The following is a 23,246-nucleotide window of genomic DNA, read 5'->3' as shown; positions in this document are numbered from 1 at the left end:
TAATTCGACGAACAATTTCGGAAATTAAAGACGGATCCATATTTTATCAACCGTAAGAGAAATTAGCGCTTAAATGAAGCTATTTGAGGGATATTGATGATATTTAGGGTGAATTGACTTCACATCTTTTCGTAAGTTTGTCATGTTTATAGAAGGCCGGACTCGCTTTCATAAAAACCTCTTTCAAATTTGCGGGATTGCCTACCTCGAGCGAAGTTCGTGCAGGCTCCACTCCACTTCCCTATCGCTACACTACGCTCCACCTACCCAAACTTTGAGACCGTGAACTGGATCTGATATTCCGAGTGACAAAAAGTGGGATTTTATGGGGGGGGGGAATATAAAATTCATGCAACATCACGCTCTTTAAAAAAATTAAAACTGATATTCTTACTGCACACAAAGTTTAACTTCTTCTCCATGCCTCTATCCATCTCAAAATTGGTGATTTAGAGCCAACATGAAGTTCCTCACACGTATCAATATTCAATACATCGCATGCGCGTGTGGCCGGTCGGGTCTGAGCTCAGACCAGACCCGGCATCTCGCGCATATTGCATCCGCATGCAATGTTTTGAAATCGGCAGCGGATTATGAATATGTGTGAGACTGATAAAAACATGGAAAAGAAATGAAACTTTGTGTAAAGTAAGAATATTAGTTTTAATTCTTTTAAAAAATGAAGATGTTGCATGAATTTTATATCCCCCCCCCCCCATAAAATCCCACCTGTCACTCGGAATATCAGATCGAGTTCACGGTCTCAAAGTTTGAGTAGGTGGAGTGTAGTGTTGTGTAGCGGTAGTTAAGTGGAGTGGAACCTGCACAAACTTCGCTCGAGGTAGGGATTGCCATGCAATTGTTGAGATTGTACACAGCGGCACGTAATACACCCATCGGTGCTCTCTTGGAGCCTCTTGGCTTTCCATGTGATGCCACTACCGTCTATAATTAAAAAAGAAGTTGACAGGTTGAAGGTTTGGAGGTGTCATAAATATTTACTATTTAGTTAGGTTGTCGTCCCCGATCTAGCGCTAATGCAGTTTCGCACCGGCCGATTACCAGCATACCTAATCACCAATACTTGTTCCCAAATGTCATGACAAGTCTCTCAGTCACATTTCAATGTCAATATACCCAATGCTTTACAAAATATCGTGATCGGCCGAGAACGGCTGTATTTCGGCTTCGATCTCGACGTCGTTGATCTAATCCGTAGACATCGCTTCGCGGATCGCTTGGATTCGCCGTGCGCCGTAATGTTGATACGGACTGAAGTTAGCAACCAAATCATGCGAACATGTGGCAAACGAACTGCCAGCATGCCGCATGTGAATCTTTTGGTCGCATAACTTCAGTCCATATCAACATGACGGCGAGCGGTGAAGCCAAGCGAAGCGATGTTTGACTGAGGATTCGAACGATCGATGTCTTCAAGATCGCAGTCAAAATACAGCTGTTACCGCTAGCAATATTTGGAAAAGCGGCGCTAATGCAGTTTCGCACCGGCCGATTACCAGCATACCTCATCACCAATATCTGTTCCCAAATGTCATGACAAGTCTCGCAGTCACATTTCGATGTCAATATACCCACTGCTTTTCAAAATATCGTGATCGGGAACGGCTGTATTTCGGCTTCGATCTTGACCTCGTTGATCTAATCCGTAGACATCGCTTCGCGGATCGCTTGTATTTGCCGTCGCTGTAATGTTGATATGGACTGAATTTAGCAACCAAATAATGCGAGCGAAGCGATGTTTGACTGCGGATTCGAACGATTGATGTCTTCGAGATCGCAGTCAAAATACAGCCCGTTACCCCTCGCAATATTTGGGAAAGCAGTGGGTATATTGACATCGAAATGTGAACCAAGAGACTTGTCATGACATCTGGGAACAAGTATTGGTGATGAGGTATGCTGGTAATCGGCAGATGCAAAATTGCATTAGCGCCGGAAAAGCAGTGGGTATATTGACGACGAAATGTGACTGAGAGACTTGTCATGACTAGCCTGGAGGCGTCTGGGCCGGAGTAAAATTATTTCTACTATACGTAGGCTAAGCACATAAATATTTAATGGCTAATGCAAGTATTTTACAATTCACGATTATCATCGGCCAAAAATGTTTTTTTTTAAATTGGCACTGCTCATGATATCGCCGCCCTCTCTTATACGCGTCTTGTAACTAGGCTACGAACAAAGAAGGAAACATGGCGACAAGATCATCGGTGAGTATCTGCTCATCTTCTTACATGATTTTTCTTTATATTTGTATTATTTTTCGTGTAAAAAAAACTTTATAAGTGCCTAATGGGGGGAAATGAACTTATTTTCCATTTACAAAATTGTGTGATAAGCAAGTTAAATAAATCAAATATTTTGGAGCAACATTGTTTTCTCCAAAAACTCTCCTTCGTGTGGCCCAATGCCTTGCCGTGCCAGGCGTCATGGGGAGTAAGCCTACGTACATGGGGAGTAAGCCTACGTTTGACACCCTTATTACGTTACGTATGTAACGTGCCCTATCGTGAAACTACACCCTTTTTACGTGTTTTTTTTTTGGTCGCGCACGGTATCCACTCGTCAATGTAAGTGCTCCCCCCCCCCCCGGGGTTTTAATCCTAAATAAACTAAATATGAAGGTAACAAAACATGAAAGTGACCCAGAAGGGAGGTATATAATATTGGAGATTGATGTAAACAAGACAAAATACATTCTTTGCAATGTTTATTTTCCTGTTCAAGAAAAACAGCAAGAACAAATTTTTGAACAATTTAACTAACCACCTCAATAATTTTTACTTCAACAACTACCGTGTGATAATTGGCGGGTACTTCAATTATCCGGAATTTGGATATTGATATCTCAAGTAAAGGGAGTGACAGAGAACATTCATTAATTTAGAATTTGAACATTTTCTCGGAAGCTTTGATACGTTAGATATTTGGAGAAAAAGAAACCCAGATAAGATCCAATTTACATACAGACTAATCCTTTAATCCAAAGTAGGTTAGACTATTAGATAATATCTTACCAATTGGAGAACCAAATTTCAGAATTTATGATTGTTCCATCCAATTGCCCCGAACCACTCGGCCATTTATTTATGCTTTTTTATCAGGATAAATTTCAGAGGAATATTGGTCTTGGCTGAGAGAATAAAACTTGTATTAGGAGAAATGATACATGTGGATCAAGTTGGGTATCTCCCAGATTGGAATATTGGGGAAGCAGTGAGAATAATTCTCAGACATAATAAGCCATAGCTTTGGTCCATGATATTTTTGTAGATGGATAGAAGTAATATACAATAATGCAGTTAGCTGTGTTTTGAATGGGGGATTTTCTACAGGTTTTTTTTTATATAGGTATGGGAGTATAAGACAGGGGGATCCCCTTTCTCCATATATATATTTTTTTATTATTAATTATTGAAACTTTAGCAGTGGCTGTTCAAAATGAGCAAACTTTAAAAGGTATTTCAATAGATGACATGGAAATAAAGATGGTAATGTATTCAGACGATTATTCATTTTTTGGGATAAAAAACGATATAGAAATATTGAATTCATTCTACCATTTCTGGATTGAAAATTAATAGGGACAAGACTTATCATGGACCTGTGAAGCGGGGGTGCTGCACCCCCAAGATTTTCCCAGGGTGTGCTGCGTGTATTATTTTCCATAGGCAGCACCCCCTGGAATTCCGGTTGGTGTGTCACATAAGAGAAATGTATGGAAAATGACCGACATCTTGTGTTGAAACCCCTTTTTTGGGCTTATCAAATTTCTTGGCACCAAAACGACCTTCATCTTGTTATGAAACCTTGTGTTGCTTGTCAAATTTACATAGGCGGATCCAAAGGGACCGGGGACTCCATACTTTTTATTATTTTGTTTGGTTTATAAATTGATTTTCAAAAAGTGCTCTGTAAAATGTCCGTTTTATTGCATCAGTATCAACATTTTCAGCTCGCGCTGCGCGCTCGCATTATTTGAATTGTCAGGTACCTATTTTTCTTCATGTAATCCATAAAGTTCTCAAAATATCCCTTAATTTTCAGGTTTGATTGTCAAAACCTATCAGCCAGCGCTGCGCGCTCGCATTTTGAGTGGCGAGTAATGTATACCTCAATAATTTCCTCTATAATGATAAGCAATTCTAAAACAAACTACTTAAAATCCCATTTTCGTGACTTCGCGCTCTTATGATTTTGTTAACAATATATTAACCAAAGCATCCTATTCACAATTACAAAAGTGCTTAAAATATCAAGTTTTCAGAATTAATATCAACAAATTTCGAGCTGCCATTAGGCTTATTAGATTAACATTAACATTTTCATGAATTCCTAATAATTAAATTGTCCCTTTTCTCAGATGGAATATCTCACGCTTAGGAAGAGGAATAGAAGAAAGTCATCATATTCATATGATGACAAAATGTCCTTAGAATGACAAGGTCCTACGTCAAAATAAAAATAATTAAAATATCAGCTTGCGCTTCGCGCTCATATCATTTTAGTAAGAGCGATCCATAATATCCACTTCACGATTTTCCTACAGTGCTTGAATTAGTGCTTAAATTGACCCCTTTTCAGATAGGAATATCAAATATTTTCAGCTCGCGCTTCGCAAACACATTATTGATTTTCATGATAACAAATATATTTAGAATGCCCAGATACAAGGTATAATCTTAAACATACGCAGGCATGCTTATTGAGAAACACAGCTAACTTGTTCTTTATTTAAAACCTACTGTAATTATCCAGTTTCAGACTAAAATTTTCTGTTCGCACTTTGCGCTTACATTATTGATTTAGGCAATACCTAATTCACCCATTCTTTTCATGATTTACAAAACATGAATAGAGTGACCCGTTTTTAGGTCTAAATCTCATTTTCGTTAGGAAAACTGGTTCCCATTGTAAAGGTGCTTGGGATATACTTTTCTCTTGAAATAAACGTTAAAGAAATGAATTATAAAGAAATACTGAGTATTAAGATAAAACGAATGTTAGGATGGTGAAAGCAACGGGATTTAACCCTTATTGGGATCTGGAATATCAAAATTGTTACATGTATCTTCCACAATGTCTGTAGCACAATGGGTTCTCAAAGAAGTAGAGAAGATCTGTTTTTAATTCCTTTGGAATGGTCATGATAAGTAAAAAGGAACATCCTTTACACCAATTATGATGCAGGAGGTTTGAAAATGTCAAATTTTAAATATATGGTTTGTGCGCAGCGTGTTATGTGGATAAAAGACTTCTTGGTGGAAATAAGGAAACTATTTTTCCAACATGTATTCAGATCTATAGGAGGGAGTTTAATATTTCTTTGTAATTACAATCCCAGAGCTTTCAACATGCACCTAACCTCTACTTGTAATTTTGGGATATTTGGAATTATTTAAAAAAAAGGAAATTTATTATCAGAGAAATGCATAGTGAAAACCAAACAATTTTTAACAATACCTTTATCAAATGTATGACCTTTCCTTTTAATGAAAAATTATTTAAGGTTAACATTTTTCAAGTTAAAGTATACATCCAAAGAAAATTCACGAAAGTGATGATTATAGACAAATTATATATGAATGGAAAGGTCTTGTCTTTTTATACACAAATATGTCACTAAAAAGTCTTATTGATGTCGTGGAAATGCAAGAAATGAAATTATTAGAGACCCTTCTCAGTCCCCCAGCCGCCCCCAGACAGACAGTCACGCGATCAAAAACAGTCGAGAATAATGACGTCACATGATCGACTCACTCTGTGCAAGCCAGCAGTACACTGATAGCTGATTCACCTTCCTGGTCTCTATTTTTCTTCGAATTTACCGTTTTCTTCATGTATTGTGATATCCGAATTCTGTTTTCGACAACTTCAGACTATAAGGGAACCAGAACTGTGTTATTTTGCCCGTTTTTTATTGAATTGTGAACTGGAAAGATCGATTTTGTCCACTCGACAGTCTTCGTTGTGTTGCTCTACTAACTATTTAAAAACTCCAAGCTGCACGGTACCATTCACTTGCTCCCGATGCATGTTGCAGGCTACGCTGTTTGATCCAGTCAAAAGTCAAGGTAAGCATGTTTGGAAACTGTACTTGTTCTGACGGTGCATTCAGGTCAGATGACAGATACAGATCTGATATAAGTTTAGAATCATGCATTTTGGCATAACTACTATTAAAATTTAAAAGTTTTTATTTTAGAAATAATGTTTTTGCACAATTCCAGCAGATTTTTTCTTCAGATTTCTAAAACTGGTCAGGACTCAGGCAGGCGATTAAAGTATTTAGGAGCACTGGTATGGACCATGGCTGAAAATCTGCTGTTTCAGAGGAATGTTTAAGTTTTTATAATACACATAATTATATCACCATGATGCCGATGTCATGAAGCCAGACAAATTTTCAGCAGTGATTACCCTGATTCCTGGCCAAAATCACTCACACGTATTGCGAGGTTAGTATTAGTATACTAACCTCGCACCACGAACCGCGTTTGGCAGTGGATTTCTAACTAGAGGGTCGCGCGTGCTGGGATCTCACTTCTTGGGTCCACGACTTCTATGGCTTGAATTTTCTTTGCGCGGCGGCATGTAATGAACCCTTGGGTGGGCCAAAATTAGAGTCTGGTGTTTCTTTCTGATTAGAGTGTTGCTGCATATATGTATGCGTAATGCCTTCAGCAATGAAGATAAATGCAATCTTTGTAATGGCACAGAGACTCAGAGAGCACCGTACCTCAAGTGATGTTCGTGTAGTCTCCACTTCACTACTGCTACAGCCTACACTACGCTACACACCTACCCGGGTAGGTGTGGCGTACATGTACGGTAGTGTAGCGGTAGTGAAGTGGAGTGGGGCCTACACAAACATCACTTGAGGTAGAGCACCAGTGTTCTGAGTGGAACTTTTCAGGTGTCTAAACCTACTATCATTTGTTGTTGACCGGGAATTACATGCCACCGCACGTCAACAATCATCACGATAATTAAATTCATACTTTCATTTGATTATTTAAACTATTTCTTTTTTTCTCTCTTCTACACACAGATATGCACACTTGCTGACTCTGGTGACTTCTGGTCTCTGCTTGCTACCTCAATCTGGGAGATTCCATCATGTCCTTTTACTATGATTTGGATATAGCCATTTTTTTCTTCACTCTTTCCAGGACCTACGGTTTGCAAGTTGTGGACTGATAATGATACAAAAGAAAAATTTTCTTTATCAATCTTGGAAACAATTTTGAGCACAGTTTTGGAGAGAACTAAGAAATTTGACTTGGACAGGAATACAGCTTGTCAAAAATAATAACACACAATTTAAACGAAAGAACAATTTTAATGTTACTAGGGCATTTTGCGAGAAATGTTATACCCAATCACACGTCCCAAATCAAGGGTAAGTCCTTTGATTAAACATGTAGTTGAATTGCGATTGCAACTCGACCTTATTACGCTTGAATTTGAATTTAAGACTTACGCTTGATTTGCAATTGAACATAAGTTTCTTGCAGTGCCCCATAATTATGTTTTGTTATCAGATATTTAACGTGCTGATTTTTCTCGAAAGGTATAATATATTTGTCCTTTTAAACGGTATTTGAATATGGGTACGCCTTTTATTTGTTTTCCACAATATTTATTGCATTTATGAACAGAAGTGAAATATTTATTGTGAAGCACTGTGAATGTTGTGTGCTGTTGTGTGATGGTTCATCATTTTTGTTATAAGACTGAAAGCCTGGTGGATGTGAGGAAGTGGCCTGGATGAAAGAAAAGTGAACATGTGTCCAATTACTGATTTGCATATTCTAAGACAATTTTGTTTCTGGATAAATTTTGCTATGCATTCCCTACATTAAGAGTAAAGGAGAAGTCCACGCAATCAAAAATTCATTTGAATTTAAAGAAAAATAACAAGATATTGCAGGAAATTTCATAAAAACTTTGATTCAAATTTATATAATTACTATTTTAACAGTTCCGTAAATATAACCTATTGTGATCAGATGAAGAGTTTCCTATCGTCAAATCTGCAAAGAATAAAAAACAAAATGCCACAAAAAATAGAAACGAATGTGATGTGAGTGACAATGCATATCATTGTTTTGTGTATATAAGGGAAATTACTCTATTAAAATAATTTTTAGTTGATGTGGACTTGACTTTTAACTCTACCCCTCCCATCCCAAATAAGAGTAGAAATAATCTAATCAAGAACTTGAAAATCAAAAGCAGCAATTAAGAAGCAAGATTTGTTAAATACAGGTCTGAATAGAATTTTACAAGAAAATAAAAAGAGAAAAAAAGATGGGTAGGGACGGGGAAGGAATTAAAAAAAAATACCCAGAAAAAAAAATCCGAGTTTCGAACCAGGGTCCTCGCACTTGACAAAACAATGGCCAACGCATTTGGCCACAGACTATCGCCCTATCGGGAAGGCATTTTTAAGATATATGAAAGAAAGTCCGCTCGCCGCTGTTTCCTAATAATGCTTCGGCAATTCAACTGCAATTTCAGTCATTTCGCGATGGATATTGCCGGTTTTTTTTTGTGGTTCCTGACTTTGCTACTTAATGAAATTTCATAATTTGTGTTCAGTCATAAAGAAGAATGTCTATGCTTTATATTGATTATAACATTAATGTGACGCAAGTGTGATTTCTACGTGAAAATATGCTTTGTTTATTCACATATATTTCTTGAAAAAAAAAAATTCTAAGCTAAATATCGGTTACCAAAATACGTTAAATGTGCACTTTTTTTCACTGTTCAGTAAATTCAAACTTTTATCTATATAACAAGACCAATCTTAAGAGGAATAAACAATTCTAAGAGCAAAAAAAGCTGATTGGAAAGATCGTCTCCAAATGGGCTGCTGTCAGCTCAGCTGCTCACTGCTCATTGTGTGACGTCACTCAGCTGGAGCTCGCAAGAGGACCGGTGGAAGGCAGAAATATGGCATGAAAATAAATCATTTTTTAGAGCTGATTTCTGCAATCTCTGATCACTATTTTGAAAAGTGAAGTTATATATCTGATTAGTAATACTTCCCCTTTACAATGATGACCACATAAAGTCATTATAAAATACTTTTGATTCTTCGGATGTATACTTTAAACACATTTTCGACACAGATGGCAAAATGAGAACAGATTTTTTTCTTTGGAAAAGGTTTTAATGTAAATGATTTATTTTCGCTTAACGAATTGTATAACAAGATACCAGTTGAATGGAAGAATCGAAGAACATCCTCAGGGAGAGGTGACACATGGCATGATAATATTGATTTTTTTTTAACATCTATGTGCTTTCCTTTACCTGTGTGGTCCAAAATGATCTATACAATACAAGATTCATTCGCTTTTAAACATCTTAGATTTTTCTGTTTCGACACAAGCCTACTTATTCTAAAGGTTTCATTCCCCTTTAAACATCCATATGTGTCAGCTTTAAACTTGAATAAGTCGGCAGTTGCAACCTGTTTTTCTATCCCTCGAATATCCACATTAGACTGGAAGTTAAGAGAATTTCAATACAAACTTTTACATACAGTACATGTAGCATCATATTTTGTAATGACAAACTTTTCCAGTTTGGTATAATACATTCCAATACTTGCTCTTTCTGTAGAAAATAGAAAAGATATATAAACATATTAGGGGAAATTTGTCACAGTATTTTACTTGCAATGTTGGCGTAAGACAAGGGGAAAATCTATCTCCATTATTGTTTGCCATTTATTTGAATGATTTTGACAGTATGTTATGAAGGCCTGAAGTATTTGGCCAGTGAGATGCGCAGTAGGGTTTTGGATACTTTTGTTAAAGGACAAGTCCACCCCAACAAAAAGTTGATTGGAATAAAGAAAGAAAAATCCCACAAGCATAAAACTGAAAATTTCATCAAAATTCTGATGTAAAATAAGAAAGTTATGACATTTTATAGTTTCAATTAATTTCACAAAACAGTTACATGTACATCCTGGTCAGTATGCAAATGAGGAGACTGATGATGTCATCCACTCACTATTTCTTTTGTATTTTATTATGTGAAATATGAAATATTCTAATTTTCTCCTCATTGACAGTGAAACAACGATTAATTTCTCCCTGAACATGAGGAATTACCATTGTTTGATACTATATGGTTCAGTCAACTTGGTCCTTATTGTCAAATCTGTAAAAAATGAAATATTGTGTAATTCAAACAATAACAAAAACAAAAGAAATAGTGAGTGATGGACATCATCGACTGACTCATTCTAATGACACTGAGTTGTGCATATCACTGTTTCGTGAAAAATAAGCGAAACTTTAAAATGCCATAACTTTCTTATTTTATATCCGATTTTGATGAAATTTTCAGCGTTATGCTAGTTTGATTTTTCTATATTTATTCAAATAAACATTTTTCTGGGGTGGACTTGACCTTTAATTTGCATTGCTTGTTGTATGCAGACGACACTAATATTCTAGCCGAAGATGTGCATATAACGCTGTTAAATTAAGTGAAATTTCAAAATGTCATTATTTTCTTACTTTACATCCGATTTTAATGAAATTGTCAGTGTTATGCTTGTTTGATTTTCTCTTTTTTATTCAAATCAACTATTTCATTTGTTGGGGACTTGTCCTTTAATTGCTATTTATGAATGCAAAGGTGTCCCCGACAAAGTTCATTGGAAAAAAAACATGGTTAAAAAGAAAGAAAAGAAATTAAGAATTCAAAAACAATAAAATACAAGTGTTATTTGTTATTTGTAGATAAAGCTAGTGTATTTGTTAGAAATGTCATAACATTTTCACAAAAATTTCACATTTTAATAGTTATATAAAAAGCGAGTAAAAGGTAAAAACAGTCACAAAAACACATTGAGGGCAAATTTCATACATTTATTTGCATAATAAATTAATTTAGAAATATTAACTATTTTTGAAAACTTTACTTTAGTCTTACATGTTCATTTGGCTCTACGGCATGCAAATTTTCACAGCGATTGATAAATCAGCGGCCAAGATCCGAAGGATACCCTCTTCTGAAATAGCCCTGTTAAATTAGGGTTAACATGAAGACATAAAATATAACTTTACAATGCCCTCTTAAAATGTAATATTGTTATACATTCAGTAATTCTACATGGGAGGGAATTACATATACATTAATAGGTAAACTATGTTGAAGGGTACAATATGACAAGATCTTGGTCGAACGTTCTAGAGTAGACTTTAATCTTAGATATGACAGAGAATATTAAATCTAATTTAGATTATTTTAGAGAATTTAGACTTAGAGTCTAGTCTCTAGATCTATTTAGATCATAAAGGCCTCTAGATTCTAACGTTAGATCTAACTCGGTTCATAGAATATCTATGAATTGCTTTGATATTCGAGACCTAGCATTAGGCATCAATTTGTTTTAGATCTAACGATAGATGTAACATTAGATCTAGATTATTTTGGATAAGTTAGACCAAGATCTTAAATATCAGTTATTAGGTCTAATTTGGTTCATAAAATATATATGGACTGCTTTGATATTCGAGACATGGTTGTGCCTTTCGGCTCGCGGGTACTGCATAGTCGGGCATAGTCGCGTTACGGTCCCCTTGAGCCTCTAGAAAGAACCATGCCTCTCATAGCAGTCCATATATGTATACTATAATTACTATGAATGCCATAATATTTCAATTTAGATTGAAAATAATTAACAAAGTTGAATCCTAAGAACGATCCATAAGTATTTTTAGCAGTTGATTCCACCCTACCCCTTGAGATATTGGCAGCCGATGGCACAATCACAGCTAAAATTTTCAGTGGTAGTGTGCAATCTTCTTGAATAATAATAGTATTTTTATATAAATTGATTATGCTAACTTATGCATGAAATATGAGATTTGCTTAAATTTACAGTATATGGCCCCTAAAACTGTCAATTTTCGATTCACAGACTTTGTAGGATATTGATCAAATATACAGTACTTTACTCAGTACTTTCTGAATTCATGTATTTCTTTGTCTATTATTTCTATTTGTTGCGGAAGAGCTGTGGTGTAGAAGTTTGGAATAATTGGGTCTGTGTTTGAATCCCACCACAGCCTAAACGCCGATCCATAGATTTATCACAAATTATGTTGAGGAGCAGATTCCCCCCCCCCCTCCCTTTTGGGTTAAACACTGGGGAGATTTTCTCAATCTTTAATTTACCAGGGACTACATGTATATACCAGTGAAAAATAATATATTGAAAATGTAAACTAATGGCTTAACACGAATCTTACATGGGCTACCTGCAATGGGGCAGGGGCCTTTTATGACCACACAAGTTCTCGGCCATAGATCATGTGAACGCGACAAAAATTTGCACAAAGATTAATTAATGGGGATGCACAGGTAAATTGCACTTAATTAAACTATTTCATTATAAATAAACTAATTATACTAACTTAGTCATAAAATCATAACGGTGCTGTAATTTACAATTTGAAAAATATTGCCACAGCGTTCTTAACAAGAGCATGATCGGTTAAGGGTTAGCATTGAGGTGAAATTTTTTTTTAAAGGTATTTCCATCAAAATTGCTTTTAAAATAATCTTTGATGTCTCAGATTTTAAAGAACTTAGTTTCATGAAGATTGATGATTCCGAAAGTACTGGAATAGTCAATTTTATTCATGGGGGTGCTGTTACCTCTCATCACGGACGGACATTTTTACTTAAATTAAATTCACTCTAGTTTTATGGTTTTTAAAGTTACTCTTATTTGGTTTGGATGTTCTTGCACTCTGAACAGTAATCTATTATCAAACATAAATTAGTAGAAAAAAAATATTGGGAAGTAATTTTTTTTGGTAGGTGTTAACATTTCCATTTTGAAATTTCCGTCCGTGATGAAAAAAAAGATGAAAAGTTTTTTTATATTCTTTATCAGAATAGAAATAAAAAATAAAAAGGTGTAGAGCTATCTCACTAAACACTGTACATCATTTAATTTGAACATAGCTGAAATTAATACATTTTATACATATCATAAACTCAATCAAAAATGATCACGGACGGACATTAATTTCATCACAGAAGGACAAAGTAAATTCATTCAATTTCAATTAACTCTAATTTTATTGTTTGCAAAGTTAATCTAATTTGGTTTGGATTTTCTTGTACTCTGAACATTAAACTATTATCAAACATAAATTAGTAGAAAAATAAAATATTGGGAAGTAATTTTTTTTTGTAGGTGTGAACATTTCCATTTTTGAATTTCCGTCCGTGATGAAAAAAAATAAAAAAAGTTTTTTATGTTTTATCAGAATAGAAATAAAAAATAAAAAGGTGTAGAGGTATCTCACTAAACACTGTACATCATTTTATTTGAACATAGCTGAAATCCATACATTTTATCCATATCATAAACTCAATCAAAAATGATCACAGACGGACATTAATTTCATCACGGACGGACAGTATAAATTCACTCAAATTCAATTCACTCTAGTTTTATTGTTTTCAAAGTTACTCCAATTTGGTTTGGATGTTCTTGCACTCTGAACATTAATCTATCATCAAACATAAATTAAAAAAAATATGGAAAGTACATTTTCTGGAAGATGATAACATTTCCATTTTGAAATTTCCGTCCGTGATGAAATTAATGTCCGTCCGTGATCATTTTTCATTTAGTTCATGAATGGATAATATGTATAGATTCAGTATTTTATTCTTTATCAGAATAGAAACAAAAGTAAAAGTGTGGAGAAGTATGTCACTAGACACTGTACATCATTTTATTTGAACGTAGCTAAAATCCATACATTTTATGCATATCATAAATCAATAAAAAAAATGATCACGGACGGACATTAATTTCATTATGGACGGACAAGTGAGCAATATAAGCTAATACTATGGAAAGATCCATACATGCAAATGAGAAACTTTGCTGAGCAGATTACAAATTTAATTTTAGTTTCAATTTGCAGTGAAAAATGGCACTGAGAATTATTCAGAATTCAAATGGATGGAAACCTACAACTCTTCACAATTTTTTGTGATTTCTTTGTTTGGCTGTTATTGGGGCTAAACTGTCAGGAAAAATTGTTAAACATAATTGGAATGCAGAATTGCAGATAGAATTGGAAAGCTACATGTATGCCAAAAAAGCAGGAAATAAGGTATGGCAAGAACAAGTCCAAAACTGTAGAATGCATAATCTGATAAGCAGAAAAATCATCATTTTTTTCCATGTATAAACCTATGGATTCACAATGCTTCTATTAAAACAGAACATGACACCATCCCAGTCTTTTGGCTTGTGAAAAGTACAAGAATACATATTTTTAAAGTCCATTTTGGAGCTAATTTTATTGAAGAAAATTGCTTGTCTGGTAATTGTGAAAATGCATACTATTTATAAAGCTTGCACTACATTGTTTAGAAGTTTAATAAGCTTTTGATTGGTATATGATTTATCAATTTCAATTTTGGATTCTGTCAGGGCCTAAATACATGAGGGCTGTTGATGTTATGGGATGTTTCCCCTTTAATATGGGCAAAAGATGAATTAGAAGAAAGCCTCTGACAAGTGTTGTGGTCATACTTGATCCACCAAACAAGCATAAGGATCAGCAACTTGTGAATCTTTTGGATTTAGTTAATAATGGACCTAAAAACATCTTTGGTCTTGGAAAAGTAATGCCTTAAAATGTATTAACATGTATCATCATTATATCACTTGTATCAAGATTCGACATGATCATTGATCAACTAGATGTTGATTTGGTACCTACCAGTATTCTATAATATTTAAAAGAAGACAATGTGCATTAGGACATTCTTTACGATTTTGACAAGAAATGTGTTTAAAGCAATCATATTTGCAGATTATACTGTGCGTCTACATGTAGCATAGAGATCAAGTTGCTACAACTTAAATCAAGTTGTAGCAACTTGATTAAAGTTGCAGCAACTTGATTGTGCAATTAATACTGTTTAATCATATTTAAAAATGTATAAATCATCAATACAATAGCATTTGTTCCCCCAAAAAGTAATAAGAACTTCTTAAAAGGTACTTTCAATGTATTTTTATTGTGTCCGTCCGTGACGTCCGTCCGAGATGTCCGTCCGTGATGGAAAATGTTTGCAATTCTCTCAGAAATTTGATATTGGTTAAGAATTCAATATGCTGAACATAGAAGCTAATATACCTGAGTATTAGTTGCATTAACAATTATTGGTAAATGTTAAGCTATTTAGATAGAAACAATAAAAATGTACGAAAATTCTGAAAACCACATTTCTATCATGTCCGTCCGTGATATGGCACATTTAGTGGATACCTATGTTTGTAGGTAACCATGGCAACAAACTTTTTTCATCATTCAGCATACTTTGTCCTACCCTTCACTATAAAACAAAAAGGAACCATGTTCATCTTATTCCTAATTTGTTACAAGCCTTCAAAGTTTTCAAAATCTATCAAATGTCCGTCCGTGATGAACCGATCACCCTCACAATTGTATATTAATGAAAAACCAGGTATCACTTCCATTTCGTATCAACATGTAAACTGGGTTCCAAAAGGAACTGATCAAACTTTACAAGGGCGATACACAATTGGCTCAATCACAGAAAGGCTATAGCCCCTCACGTGACTAATTGATTTCAGAATCCAAAGTCACTAAATTACAAAAGAAAGACCAATCAAAATGAGATGAGATTAAACAAACTTGCCAATTTACTACCCATATTGTTCACAGGCATGTTTAAGTGATTGACTTCCATATAATCCCAAAGAAACCAACAAAATTTAAAATAAAAATTTGAAATAACTGCGCCAATCACACAACCACACACAGATCCCCAGGGATGTCCCGGTTAGCAGGGGATAATCTGAACACAGTGTTTGTGTGAGGCTGAAAGAGGTACACACAGACACACATTATGTTCAGATTATCTCTGCTTGCCAGGACATCCGCAGGGGGGATGTGGGTGGCTGTGTGACTATTCCAGTAATTTAAATGTTGATGATAATTTCCTGTAGAGTTTTGTGATTGAGCAAATTACTAAAACATTTTTAAGAAGGACATACATTCATAAACTTGAAAGTTTGTTTAATTCCATCTCATTTTCATTGGTCTTTCTTTTGTAATTTTGTGACTTTGGATTCTGAAACCAATTGATGTGAGGGGATATAGCCTCTCTGTGATTAAACCAATCTCTTCATTATGTGCTTAGTAAAGATTATTGAAGCTAGCCTGCGTAAAAATATTGCTCATTTTGACTGCTGTCAATGAAAGTAAAAATAATGACTCTCATGTATGAATTTTAGCTGAAAAAAAACATTTTGTATTGACTTTGTACATAGTGATAATAAGCATGTGGTACTTATTAGCGCATATTTGTGATCTCTACATGTATACGCTTTACAAATGAATTATTTCTTACATATTTTTGAGCAATTATTAATTTGAGTTTCATTATATAACAATATTATTTTACATTATACTCAAATAAAGCTACATTAAATATACATTACATCCTACTTTATATTGTAATATTCAATTGAACTACATTGCACTACAACAATGAAAAGAGATAAGTCTAGATGTCTAGAAATTTGCTACATGAAATCATGCTCTTTGGCAATTTGAGGTCTGTAATAACCATAAAATTACAATATTTCTATATCGCGTACCAACAAGCTGTCACAAATTTGGTCTCAAAAGTTGCACAAGACTTGAAAGTAAAGAGTCAGGGAAAGTATGGTAAAAGTATTTAACCGGCGGATTTATCGCAAAAAAAACCCCTAAAAGGTACGTTAGTGTTAATGATAGAATGATTAAAGAACAGTAGTGCTTAAGCCATGATGACTGTATACCAGATGATGAGTGGATGGTTAGAAGATGAATCAATGCTTATCCTGGAATGGATTCCCACCAAGCATAGGGAAGACAGGGCTTAATATGTCCTCTGCCTTGGAATAGATCTGTCAAAATAAAATTATCATGGGAGAACTTTAATATCATATTAAATGCAGGAATTTTAATGATTTCACTGGTAATGAACAAATGCAAACTCAATTTAATCAAACTCATAACCATTCTTCACCTGGGGATCATTATCACTACTGTAATGCAATGCAAGAGCAAGATATTTCAATTTACATTAACTACCTGAGTAATGTTTGACCATGGACCCAACTACAAATGGACTGAGAATGAAGGAAGACAGGTCTACGGCAATGGTATTCTGTTTTACTTTACCCTACATATTTTCCCCACATTTGCATAATCCCTATTGAATAACGCAACAGAAGCGAATCTTCTTTCATCCACCCATGACCACCGCTACTCCTGCAGCTCTACGCATGTGAAACATTTGGTAGTGAGAGCTAACAGACAATGTTTTTGGTAGGAAAGAAAAAATCTCACATTGCTTGGCATTATGATTTTTGATCAAATCTGCATTTTTTTTTCAGTGTCCGATCTTCACCACATACTTCTTTATGTTTTGTTTTTTCAAAGTATGTGAAAAATTTGGTAAATTTTTGGGTGTTTTTAATGCATCATTATTCTGCAGTACTAATTCAAATTTATGACACTGATTTTCATTTCATGGGGGAAATAAGCACTTGGAGCCTTGTCAAGCTTAAATTTCTTGTATGTATCATGTTCATTATGTATTTATTGACAAAATGATTATCTTCTAAAATGTGTCCACTAATGGTCACCTCTTCTAATAATAAAAGAAATGCCTTTAAACATGACCAAGAGCCCCTGTTTTTGTATTGTAAATAAAGATGCTTCTTTAATTTTAAAGATAGGCAGGACTTCTGAAATATTTTTTTAGCATAAAAATTGTTGAACTAATGCAACTGATAAATGATCGATCATGTAAAAGTATTCTACATACATGTATATATCCTTTGAATTGACTTTATACCTAATTCACCTGTTAAGTATGAAAGCACAATATGGACTTAATAAATATTTCAACATTAGCCATTGCTATGTCTGGCAAACAAATTTTAGGGTTGCCATTGAAAACCTTTATTCAAGAAGATAAGAAATGGAATGATTTAGATGAAAGGCCCTGTTCAGCCCATCTTTAGTTGGGTCAATGATTTGACCTTCAATGCCAATATATATGGTTCTTTATTATCCTGAGAACAACAACGGGACAGATGAACAAACAGTAATCCCAAAGCATACAATAAGGGTTTTTAGGAGCAGTGAACGTGAACAACGTAGCAGTCCTCTGATCGTTTGAGTCAACGTCGTCGTCTGCCTTCGTTCACTACAGTTGCGAATACTTTAGATTTCACTCGACTTGTACGTGTACGTACGTCCACTTGAAACAGCGCGATAACCAGCGGGACATGACACGCTGCCCGACCCGGAAGATCTGGCGCACCATCGCCCGGCGACCCGGTCGGGTGATGCGAAGGTGCAACTTGTGCACATGTGCCCTTTCACTTGCTTTGATTCCTTTTTACGCGAGTTGGGATATATATCGATGTATATTTTCGAGATCAGAAAGCAATTTCAAAAACATAATGCATCGTACAACTTATAATTTTGTGAAAAGTCACTGAAAACTGTCTTTTAAAAGGGAAAGGTTGATCTTCATGCTGGGCTTGAACGGTTAAAATGACGTCACTCACGTGCACGTCGTCTATGATTTAGTAGAACCGCAAAATGGATGTGGCGAGGTTCTCGATTTTGATAGTGGACGTGTGTGAAGACCTGAGGCATATGGCAGGCCAAAAAATGACGTCATTTCGTACCAGTCCACTTTGTGGACGTACATTTCTAAAAGTGCTTAATATTAGGCCTTAGACAACCACCTATACATGCATGTACAATTAAGATATAAGAATAAAAATAGGATATTGAGTGACAGTCACTCTGACCATAATACCAAATAGCCATTGTCTCTTCTCCCACATCTTTATTTGATTATTGGTGGGGATTTTTTTTAACCTGATTGCTAAGAAAGCATGAATGCTTGTAATCAAGCAACCAGAGGACCGACGGCTTAAGGTCCTCTCCGAAGGACCTGGTAATGAGGATTAATGCCTTACCAAAGGGCACTAGCGCACCAAGTGGGAATCGAACCCGGGTCACCGGAATACGAATCCCCCGCTCTACCGACTGAGCTATCGCGCCTCCTATTTGATTATTAAGTTCATTATTCATCTCAAGTAACTATCCTGACTGAAATAGCAAACTTTAATGAGAACTCACCATTACAGTAACCTGACTGATTGAAGAACTAACTAACTATTACACTAGCCTGACTTACATGTACATGTACATATGAACTAGCAAACTATTACACTAGCCTGACTTACATGACTTACATGACGGCATGTGTTCTATCTACGTACAGCAGCACCCATCCATCTTCTCAGGGCATTCTCCCCCTTTTTCCCTTTTTTTTTTTTTTTTTTTTTTCTTCTTCTCAAGTTTTTCTGGGGGGGGGGGGGGGGGGTTGGGAAGGGTAGATATTTTTAGGACGGGTTGGGGGGGGGGGTTGGGAAGGGTAGATATTTTTAGGACGGGTTGTTTTGTCCTTCACCAAACTGTATATTTTTTATTACTTTGTATTTATTTTGTGAGTATTTCCCTCTCATTTATTCATTCTCTTCTCATTTGATTATCTGTATTTATACTTTGTCATTTTGTTATTTGTTGTGTTATCTATTTCTTGAGGGGCCCACATTGTACAAGCATTGCTTTTTAGTGGGTCCCTCCATTTCCATCTTAATTTAATTTATATTGAAAAATAGTATATATATTTAAAACCTACAATGTGTTGCCCAAATCGTCTAAGTGTTTTTTTTTTTTTTTTCACTACATATGTATAATTAATTTTGTTTGCAACGGATACAAATATTTATGTTTTATATATGGTATACAATTTGTTTTTGTTTGATGGAAGTGAAATAAATGAATTTGAATTTGAATTTGAATTGAATGTACATGTACATATGAACTAGCAAACTATTACACTAGCCTGACTTACATGTACATGTACATATGAACTAGCAAACTTAAAGGACAAGTCCACCCCAACAAAATGTTGATTTGAACAAAAAGATAAAAATCCAACAAGCATAACACTGAAAATTTCATCAAAATCGGATGAAAATCAAGAATGTTATGATATTTTGTAGTTTCGTTGAATTTCACAAAACAGTTATATGCACATCCCAGTCAGTATGCAAATGAAGAACTGATGACGTCATCCACTCACTATTTCTTTTGTATTTTATGATATGAAATATTCTAATTTTCTCCTCATTGTCAAGTGAAAGAACGATTAATTCCTCCCTGAACATGTGGAATTAGCATTGTTTAATATGATATGGTTTAGTCAAGTTGGTCCTTATTGTTATATCTGTAAAAAAAATGGAATATTGTATATTTCAAACAATATAAAACAAAAGATAAAGTGAGTGAGGGACATCATCGGCTGTCTCATTTGCATGCCACTGATTTGTGTATATCACTGTTTTCTGAAAAATAAGCGAAACTTAAAAATGTCATAACTTTCCTATTTTACATCCGATTCTGATGAAATTTTCAGCGTTATGCTAGTTTGATTTTTCTCTATTTATTCAAATCAACATTTTTCTGGGGTGGAGTTGACCTTTAATGAGAACTCACTATTACAGTAACCTGACTGACAGATGAACTAGCAAACTTAATGATAGCTCACTAGGTGGTTTCAGACCGCCTCGAAGTTCGTCAGTTCCAGGTATTCTCTGATCGGGAAATTTACCCCGATCAGAAAATACCAGGTATTTTGGTAATGTGAAAGCAAACTACGCGTAATTTCCCAGAAAGAAAATACCCGCTAAATAGTAGGTACTTGGCGAAATTACGAGAACTTTCGCGGGGATTTTTCCAAGGTCGCAGGTATTTTGGCAATGTGAAAGCAATTTACGGGAACTTTTAGCCCAGCATGTCGTTGGGCGTGGGCGCCGTGGGTGGCTGCTGGGCTAGTGGTTTTGAATCTCGCGCCTTGCCTGCTTATTAGACCATACTGCGCATGCTCCTAACTTCAGGAATTTATCCCGAAGGGTATGTTTCGGGGCGGTGTGAATGCAGGAATATTTAAGCCTAGAAATGTTCTCGTAATTTAACGGGGATTCTTTGTGATCGAGGCGGTTTGAAACCACCTTAAATTACACTAACCTGACAGATGAACTAGCAAACTTAATGATAACTCACTATTACACTAACCTGACTGACAGATGAACTAGCAAACTTAATGATAACCACTATTACAATACTAACCTGACTGACAGATGAACTAGCAAACTTAATGATAACTCACTTTCACACTAACCTAAAGTTAAAGTTGGCGGAGTACAGCAAGTCTGCATATGCTGACTTAACCCAAGACAAGACAAGACAAACCCGACTGATGGATGAACTAGCAAATTTAATGATAACCACTATTACACTACTAACCTGACTGTCAGATGAACTAGCAAACTTAATGATAACTCACTTTCACACTAACCTGACTGATGGATGAACTAGCAAACTTAATGATAACCACTATTACACTACTAACCTGACTGACAGATGAACTAGCAAACTTAATGATAACTCACTATTACACTACTAACCTGACTGACAGATAAACTAGCAAACTTAATGATAACTCACTTTCACACTAACCTGACTGACAGATGAACTAGCAAACTTAATGATAACTCACTTTCACACTAACCTGACTGACAGATGAACTAGCAAACTTAATGATAGCTCACTATTACACTACTAACCTGACTGACATATGAACTAGCAAACTTAATGATAACTCACTTTCACACTAACCTGACTGACAGATGAACTAGCAAACTTAAATGATAACTCACTATTACACTACTAACCTGACTGACAGATGACCTAGCAAACTTAATGATAACTCACTATTACACTAACCTGACTGACAGATGAACTAGAAAAATTAATGATAACTCACTATTACACTAACCTGACTGACAGATGAACTAGCAAACTTAATGATAACTCACTATTACACTACTAACCTGACTGACAGATGAACTAGCAAACTTAATGATAGCTCACTATTACACTACTAACCTGACTGACAGATGAACTAGCAAACTTAATGATAGCTCACTATTACACTACTAACCTGACTGACAGATGAACTAGCAAACTTAATGATAACTCACTATTACACTACTAACCTGACTGACAGATGAACTAGCAAACTTAATGATAACTCACTATTACACTAACCTGACTGACAGATGAACTAGCAAACTTAATGATAACTCACTATTACACTACTAACCTGACTGACAGATGAACTAGCAAACTTAATGATAGCTCACTATTACACTACTAACCTGACTGACAGATGAACTAGCAAACTTAATGATAGCTCACTATTACACTACTAACCTGACTGACAGATGAACTAGCAAACTTAATGATAACTCACTATTACACTACTAACCTGACTGACAGATGAACTAGCAAACTTAATGATAACTCACTATTACACTAACCTGACTGACAGATGAACTAGCAAACTTAATGATAACTCCTGGAATCTCTTTATGATTGATGGTTCTCTCGATAGGACTGACGGCCACTGTGATGTTCTGGTTTGGCTTGACACCTTAGGTGAAGACAATATTCAAACAAATCAACTTCTAAAAGGGAAATTGACTGCCAAGGAGGTCAAATGCAGTGGGGACTGTGCAATAGTATTCCAGTATTGTTAGATAGAACGATGGAACATAAATATGAAGTATGGTATCATGTTGATTTTTTTTATCTTTAAGAAAATCTAAAAAAAGATGTTATTTTGAACTATTTTTCAGCAACCTAGTAGTGGTATAAATACTGGGGGCCGTTTCATAAAGCTGTTCGTAAGTTAAGAGCGACTTTAAGAACGACTGGTGATCCTTTCTTACGCGCTAAACCCTCGCCTATGGTGTATAACATGTACCAAAAGAAAGGATCACCAGTCGTTCTTATCTAAATACAAACAGCTTTATGAAACACCCACCTGGAGAGTAAAGTTGAAACAATTGATATCATAAGGAAATCGGCTCTGAACAGGATCTACCATAATTCACTGAAAAATCCACTTTTAGCCTTCATTGTATTACCTTATCTTCGTGGATTATAACTGTTTGTGTTGAAGGTGTTTTTATGTGACTTACA

At 35.3% G+C, this 23,246-nt stretch overlaps 2 long non-coding RNA genes across 2 annotated transcripts; one reads left to right on the top strand and one right to left on the bottom strand.

Annotated features, from left to right (window-relative positions):
* Positions 1–4,970: 4,970 nt before the first annotated feature.
* LOC135156332 (uncharacterized) lies at positions 4,971–12,010 on the top strand. Its single transcript, XR_010295438.1, has 2 exons — positions 4,971–6,095; positions 7,073–12,010. It is a non-coding gene; the product is annotated as an uncharacterized LOC135156332 (long non-coding RNA).
* A 1,776-nt stretch (positions 12,011–13,786) lies between these two features.
* Positions 13,787–22,996, bottom strand: LOC129274377 (uncharacterized). The gene is made up of 2 exons (XR_008585877.2): positions 22,583–22,996; positions 13,787–17,011 (listed from the first exon to the last, which is right to left on the bottom strand). It is a non-coding gene; the product is annotated as an uncharacterized LOC129274377 (long non-coding RNA).
* Positions 22,997–23,246: the final 250 nt, after the last annotated feature.

Source organism: Lytechinus pictus, chromosome 13, assembly GCF_037042905.1.
Source record: "Lytechinus pictus isolate F3 Inbred chromosome 13, Lp3.0, whole genome shotgun sequence".
In the NCBI taxonomy this organism is placed as follows: domain Eukaryota; kingdom Metazoa; phylum Echinodermata; class Echinoidea; order Temnopleuroida; family Toxopneustidae; genus Lytechinus; species Lytechinus pictus.
Note: the sequence above shows the minus strand (reverse complement) of the source record. Positions and strands in the feature narration are given on the sequence as shown.